Source organism: Abramis brama, assembly GCF_963993115.1.
Source record: "Abramis brama genome assembly, chromosome: 13".
In the NCBI taxonomy this organism is placed as follows: Eukaryota; Metazoa; Chordata; class Actinopteri; order Cypriniformes; family Leuciscidae; genus Abramis; species Abramis brama.
Window position 1 is genome coordinate 3,354,994 of NC_139975.1, and position 8,583 is coordinate 3,363,576.

Here is an 8,583-nt window from a genome sequence, read left to right on the forward strand (position 1 = left end):
GCGCCCGTTGACTTCCATTGTGATATCTTCTTTAAAATACCATCATAAGAAGAGACATTTTAAGCAAGTTATTTTCTATTTCTTCAGAAGAGTGGTTGCACATGCACATTGGTGCCCATAACTTCCAATTTATGGAAGTGGAAAACCATCTTGCACTGGAGCATTACATATTTTTTAAACCAAAACCTTGGAACATATCCTACGATGCAACATCAAGAACTTTTTAATGTCCAAACACATATAACCAACCCAAGGATCCAGACCTTATGTAGCCCCGCCCCTTTTTAGCGCTGCGCTCGTTGTCTTTGACTTCCGGTCTATATTTTCACAGCGATCTTGCGTATTTATGAATGAACGGCTCGTTTTAAAATCTTCCCGGTCTACTGACATTTGTTAAGTCATCTGCTTTAAACATTACAGTCCTCATGATAACTTTCGTTAACTTTACATTAAGTAAATCCACTTCAAAAGCCAATTACTCCTGGACAGCAGCGCCATAGAAATATACAGAGCGACCGCAAAAACGGAAGTTCAAAGACAATATTCTAAAGATGGCGGCGCCCTCGTTTCTCTGGCGCATAAGGTCTATACACTCAAAGTAGCAATCTTAAAGGTATGGTCCATCCAAAACTTGAGTTTGTTCCAAATCTGTATGACTTTCTTTTTGTTCTTTGCAACACAGATGACATTTTGAAGAACGTCAACAGTGGAGTCCATTGACTTCCATCGCATGGACAAAAACATTTCTCAAAATATCTTCTTTACCGTTCCACAACAGACATACAGTTCTGAAGAGACAACAGGGTGAGTAAAAGACAGAATATTCATTTTAAGGTGCAAGTATAGCCCTCACAAACATGTTTTACATATGAGTTTACATCTGTTTCACATGGGAATATTACACATGGTCAACATAAATTTTTTACATGTGCTTCACATATGATCTCATGGGTTTTTACATGGAAATTTGACATATGTTTTACATATGATCTCATGAGTTATAACATGGGAATTTACATTTGTTTCACGTTATCTCTTGTTCCACATGTGATCTCATGTGTTTCACATGGGAATTTAACATACATTTTTCAGATGTGAGTTTACAAGTGTTTCACATGTGATCTCATGGGTTATAACATGGTAATTTACATGTGTTTCACACAAAAATGTTCCAGAAGCACACATTTCCCACGTGCAAAACACGTTTCACATGGGATCTACCTATTTTTATACCTATATTTTCACATATTAAAACTCACATGTACATGTGGTCACATTTGTCTTTGCACATGTGAAATTTGTGTGGTTTGTCTGTAAGGGCTTCACAGCATCCATCCTTAAACACATATTCATGTCACACCAACAACACTGTGGCCTCCCGTCCTCCCATTTCAAACTAACTTTCATCTCCATCAGCAGGGCTTTATATTCTATTAGTATTCTTTCCCTGAGCTGAACAACAGATAAAGGTTTACCTGCCCACCAACAGCTGCATTTGATGCTTGAGATCTCATTCATGCACACACAGACACGGCTTTATGATGAAGCAACTTTTACCCCAGTGTCGCTTAGCAACCGTAATCTCCATTAAGTATCAAAGTTTAGCGTGAGGATGACAAAGAAAAAACTGTATAGTTGCTTGGTTTGCTTAGCACAAATATTTCATGGGGAGAAAAAGCAGATTTATGAAGCCTCGGAGTGTGTGAGGCATCAGGGCAGGTGTGTGACCTCAGGTGTCTGTGTGTGTGTGTGTGTGTGTGTTGGAATTCAGGTCTCTGGCACAGGCTGCGATTAATAATGGATGGATGTTATTTACACACGGAAACGCACAAGGCATTTCCCCCAGACCTCCTCTGATGAGTTTCTGCCTCATTTAGGATCATGTTCCTGGCGTTCCTCGCGGGAACTCTTTAAAGCTGGCTGAGATGTGTCTCGCTTTCTCTCGTTCTCCATTCAGATGAACTCTGTTCTGCTGAAGTCTATTGCTGGATGGAAAGGTTATGGGTTTCACTTTATTTTGATGGTCCCTTTAACTCATTCTGTTGACTATACGCTGCATTTACTTAACTCTCATTTGAGTGTTAGTAGACTGGTAGGGTTAGAATAAGTTGACATGTAGTTGCAAGTTGTCAGTATTTTCCATTGGAGGAGCATCACAATAAAGAATTAGCACATATTAATCAGACAGGCTACTAATACTCTAATGAGAGTTAAAGCCCTATTCGGACGGGACTAGTGTAACATGGGTAAAGTAATAATTAGCAGAGCTTCTCAGTGATTTTAGTCCCGTCTGAATGTGCATCTCAGTGATCATGACGGACAATGGGTCTCATTCATGAAACACGAGCAGAACGAATTTTTGTGTAAATCGTGTGTAAAGTGGTTCTGGCGTAAATTTTCGGATTCATTAAAATGTTCGTATTTCCCAAATGTTAGTTGGTACGAAAGAAATCTACACCTGCTCCCAGCCACGCGTAAATAGTACGTTTAACATCCGAACGTTTTGCTCATTAATAAACTGCATTTTAATTCAACGTAATCGGGTACATATTTACACAGCATTTTGAAAAAGTATCATATATAGTAATTACATACGGTTTTTCTTTTTACTTGTATTACGAGAGCCAGTAATAGCATCTGCAAACGGAACACAAGTCCACAAGTTTTTTTAATTTTTTTATATTCAAGCTGTTTTTTGTTTTGTTTGTTTTTTTACAAGTCCGCAAGTTACAAGTGTTGCAGTCAAGCTTCATGTCGAACCATTTTCTTTTCACTTCTGGGACTGTTCGATTAAAAGATGAAACTCCATTAACTGCATCTGTAATATGCTGCCAAGCATTTTTACCTAAAGCATGTAGCCTATTACCTAAAAAAATCCTTTTTTTTTAGGACCTGATACGCCACTATGTACGCTTGAAAATAAAATGTGGCGTTTTGAATGAACTTCTGATAATAAAACTTCAATTTCTGCATCTGAGAAATTTCTCTTCTTCATTCGCTTTTTTTTTTTTTCTTCCAAAATTATACATGTAATAATACAATAGCATTCGCTTTTGAGAAGACATGTTGAAATCCTTCGTTTCGTGTCATAATATGATGCCCATATATAGCTGTCAGTCGGTTTTAATTGGCGGGATTTATGGTAATTGAGAATGAGCGTGCACGCGCGTCGAATTTACGAGTGATTGGAATTCATTAACCCACACACACATTTCACTATCAAATCTGACGTTTACGAAGTATTTGTGAATCAGGAGAAGAATTTTCGGGAATGTCTCTTTACGCGCAAATCACTCACATATTTACTCGTATATTTACGAATGTTTCATGAATGAGACCCAATGTCAGTAAAGATTACAGCGACTTTTACCTTCAGTAAAAAGATCCGGAAAAATGACCTCAGGTGATACTAATCCCGTGCGAATAGACCCGCTGTAAATATGTATGTAAATATTTCATGTTTAAAAGTAGTTTTCCCGCCGTTTTTCAAGTATGGAGACGCTTGAAAAAGCATCAGTTGCGTTCTAGACGCTGGAACGAGTCTGTGGCAAAACTCGAGTGTTTCACACACACCATCAGATCAGAGAGAAGATCGACAGCACTTGTTAGAGGCACGAAACATCTTTTAGCGTTAGGTAAGTGTCTATTACCAACACAATCCAATCTGAAGTTCATTAATACATCGTTCGACCGGACAGAACTGTTTTATATATATAAATATAGGTTATGTGTGTTTGCGCACGTGATATCCGGAAGCAGCGTAACACACACATGACGACAGGAGTGAGGGCGATGTGTAAATCGAGTTCCTCTCCCACTTCTGCTAGTTTACTGAGATCTCTTATCCCGTGCGAATTGGCCATTAATATTACAGACGTCCTGTGGTAAAATTACATTAGTCCATCTACCCTTGTAAAGTTAATCCCGTCCGACTAGGTTGACATGTAGTTGCAAAGTTACTTATAGTCAACAGAATGTTCAAAAGGGACCATCAAAATAAAGGTTATGAAACAGACCATGAAATCCAGCTGAACATGTTGTCACCTCACACAAATGACTGCAAAATCCTGTCCTTGCGTACTTGCAAATTGAGGATTTACAGTTTGGGATTGGTATTAGAACCACTGGGGTCTGAAGAGACACGATTAATGTGGATTTGTTCTTATTTAAAGTTCTGTGGCCCTGCGGTCCCGTGTCAGGTTCTCATAAAGGCTGTGTGGGAATTAGAGGGTGATATATTTGATCTCATTCCATCCAGCTTTGTTCAAACAAGGTTTTCGTCTGCTGTAATGGATGCCTGTTATCAGAAACTGCCAAATGACTGGAGAAGTTGAGAAGCTACTTCGTTATCTATTCATTTCTGTGCTTAGTGGGTTAGTTCACTCAAAACTGCAAAATTCTGTCATTAAATATTAATTCTCATGTTGCTCTAAACCCCTTAAGACTTTCGTTCATCTTTGGAACTCAAATAAAGATTTCATCAAAAAAGATCTGAGCGATTTCTGTCCCTCCATTGACAGTCAACGCAACTACCACTTTGCCACTTCAAAAGTTCAAAAAGAGATCGTAAAACTAATCCATATGAATTGAGTGGTTTAGTCCAACATTTTCTGAAGAGACTTGATCGCTTTATATGATGAACAGATTTAATTTAGGCTTTTATTCACATATGTGACCCTGGATCACGTCACCAGTCTCGAGTCGCACGGGTATATCTGTGGCAATAGCCAACAATACATTGTATGAGTCAAAATTATTGATTTTTCTTTTATGCCAAAAATTATTAGGATATTCAGTAAAGATCATGTTCCATGAAGATATTTTGCAAATTTCCTACCGTAAATATATAAAACATGTATTTCTGTGAGTGAATGCAGCACAATCGCCAACATAAATGAACAACTTTAAAGGAGATTTTCTGAATGTTTTGATTTTTTTGCACCCTCAGATTCCAGATTTTCAATAGTTGTATCTCGACCAAATATTGTCATATCCTAACAAACCACACATCAATGGAATGCTTATTTATTCAGCTTTCAGATGAGGTATAAATCTCAATTTCAAAAAAATTTACCCATGTGACTGGTTTTGTGGTCCAGGATCACATATAAACATTGATCAGTGAACATAAATAGAAGTTCAACCGAACCTGCTTGACTTGCGAGTGAACAAACTTCTTGCTGACACTCAAACATGCTGAAGAAACAAGAAAAGAATAAGCTTGATTAATTGAAAGGAGTGTGATCAAAGCCCTGAAAAAGAAAATAAAACAGAATAGAAAAAGGCAGAACAACATCCACACCTTTAAAGCGAGTAGAAAGTCAGAGGCCAAATCTCCCAGTAACCCACTGCTGTTAAAGGGTTAGTTCACCCAAAAATGAAGATTCTGTCAGTAATTACTCTCCCTCATGTTGTTCAACCCCGTAAGACTTTCGTTCATCTTCTGAACACAGATTAAGATATTTCTGATGAAATCTGAGAGCTGTCTCACTCCTCCATAGGCTTCTAGGTAATCGAGATCTGCCATCCCAGAAAAGTTAGTAAAGACATCGTTAAAATAGTCCAAGTGACTACAGTGGCTCAACCTTAAGTTTATCAAGCGACGAGAATACTTTTTGTGCGCAAACAAAAACAATAATAACGACTTTATTCAACTATTGATTTTCTTCTGTGTTTCTCTGAGTGAGTTCACGTAGTGTAACAGCGCAGCGCTTCTGGGGCTCACTATAGTCCAATCGGCCAATAGTGAGCCTCCGTTCTGACGTACAACCCAGATTTCCTAGGCAGATATTGACTTGGGACTATATTAGGGGGAAGCACAGGCGAAGCACTGCTACTTGGGCGCAGAGATATCACGCCCAAGTAGCAGTGCTTCGCCTGTGCTTCCACCTAATATAGTCCTTAATATATAAGTCAATATCTGCCTAGGAAATCGCCTAGTGTTAATCTGCATCACTATTTGTACTCGTTGTGAATACGCAGGCCACAAGAAGTAATTAGGTGGGTTTTTTTATTTTTTATATCACTTTTACTCAGGCCATGCTAAGCTAAGCTAGCGCCGACCCTGTCAAACTAAAACAATGCATGCACTGAGACAAAAATGCATTTGCCCACCTATCTAAATGTAGGAAAGAAGGTGAATAAGCCCTATTTCAAAAAATGGTGGAGTGTTCCTTTAAGGTTGAGCCACTGTAGTCTATTTTAACAATGTCTTTACTAACTTTTCTGGGATGGCAGATCTCAATTACCTAGAAGCCTATGAAGGAGTGAGACAGCTCTCAGATTTAATCAGAAATATCTTAATTTGTGTTCAGAAGATGAACGAGAGTCTTACGGGGTTGGAACAACATGAGGGAGAGGTATTACTGACAGAATCTTCATTTTTGGGTGAACTAACCCTTTAAAAGCTACTGCCATCACTTGCCTCTGACATCTTGTCAAACACCAAAAATCATCCAGGCGTGTCTAAACTTCATTTCGTCCAAGTTTGCCTGAGTGAGTTTGCAGCAAAGTTCACATGAGAGTTACCTTTCCACAAGCTCCCGTCGTGGACTCGTCCTGCTCTGTATTCTGCAGATCTCTCAGCATGATTCGGGAGGCATTGTTTTCTTCTTGCACAGTCGATGTCTGCATCTGGAAATGAGATGCAATCCTCTTTTCTCACACTATAGTGCATCTCAATTACACTCTCACTTGGCAAAGAAGAGCTAACTTGACTGCTCTTTTCCTTTCTTAAAGATTTGCAGTGAAATGTTTTCCAGTATTGGAAGCAAATTTCTGTTTTTGTGTCCTTGATTCAATGCAGCATTAAATGAAACGTCAACCCAAAACTAATGTATGCTTGCTTAAACTCACTCCAACAGTTCTGAAATAGTAATGCACAAACACATCAAACCAAAGACTAAACCGAACTTAACTTTAAAGTTTAAAGTTAAACTTTAAGCTGCAACATAGAGATTTGCACTCAAAAGTAGTCCAACTCCAAATTTAAACACTAACAAGATTAAATTTAGGAGATCATATTCAACTTCAATCAAATTTTCAATTCATTAGCATAAAAGCCTTCATAAATGGCTAAGCAAACCATGGTGGTATTTTATGGTTTTGTTAAGGACATGCAACATGTAATATCATATTTTTCTCTCAAGTACCTTGCAGTGTCACCGCTAAAACTTTGTTATAAGGTGCTATAGACACATACCTGGAAAAAGGACAATGACATAAAATTAACTGTTCACTAAAAATGTTTTTTTTAAAGATGCAATTCCCATTACATAATAGAATTCTGCAGGAATTATGTAATTTTGACGATGTAAAAATTCACTCGTCACTTTCACAGCATTGTCGTGCTTATAAATGCGCTCTTGCAAACTTTTCACATTCAAACTTTAAGGGAAAATGTTTTGTAATAAACACTGAAAGAGTTGAAGCTCAATGGTGGTGATGTTGAAGTCATGTGACCGTGGTGTAGTTAATTTATAGCCTACATTTAGCTTTTATCTTCTGCCGATTGTATTTAGGCTTCAAAAATTCATACGTTTTGTTCACTTGTGAAGATTATCATGATGAACAAAATGTGTAGGAATCATAAACTTTTGCTGATCTCAGGAATTTTCTACAATAATTCAAAAGCCAATGGAAAAATCCTATTGGGATTTTGTCGAGGGAACCAGGGAGATACCGACTTGCGGGTCGGCCTACAAAAACACGTCATCTTGTTGGCACTGATAGCCTCATGGGTAGCGCCGACATATAGCGCCGCTGCGCTTCGGGTGACCCGAGTTCGAATCCCGGTTCGTGGACCTTTCCCGATCCCGTCGCCCGTCTCTCTCCCACCTCGCTTCCTGTCCACTCTATACTATCCTATCACAGTAAAGCCAAAAATCACTTTAAAAAAGAAAAAAACATCCTCTTTGAGTTGTGCTGATTCAATACTGTAATGTTTTAATGCTACAGCGAGGTCATCTCATTGCCATAAACACTCCAGATCCCACAACAGGGCTCTTCATCAGACGAGTGCCCTTGAACGAGGATCATTACACTGTTGTACGTTAGGGAAGCTGTCCTGATCTGACCCGGTCTCTGATGAAGTCAGGCTTGAGAAGAGTAAATACAGCATGGGCTTAGTAAAGACTAATTATAGCAAATTATAGCTTCAGTTAATGAAATACCCTTCACTGGAAGCCATAAAGGAAAGGCTTTCTTATACCTGTAGTGCCCTAACTTGACCACAATGAGTGTTAAACCTTTAAAAAAAATTATGTTTTAGAATGATTAGGATTTTCTGTGATCTTGATATCAAAAAACATAAATGTATATTGTACAGATAAGAACTGATAAGAATGTAAATGTGTACCTTGAAATGCAATGTAAGTCACTTTGGATAAAAAGTGTCTGCCAAATACATAAATGTAAAAAATGCACAAAAAGTAGGTTTTACAATCAGTCATGTAAATGCCGTAAGGAACGATTTTTCGGCCGCCGTCACTGGAAATGAATGATTCTTGGTAAAAACAAATGACTTTAGGTCTGTGCAAAGTGCTGTCAGGTTGAACACCTTTACAAATCGTTCGTTTATTAGAC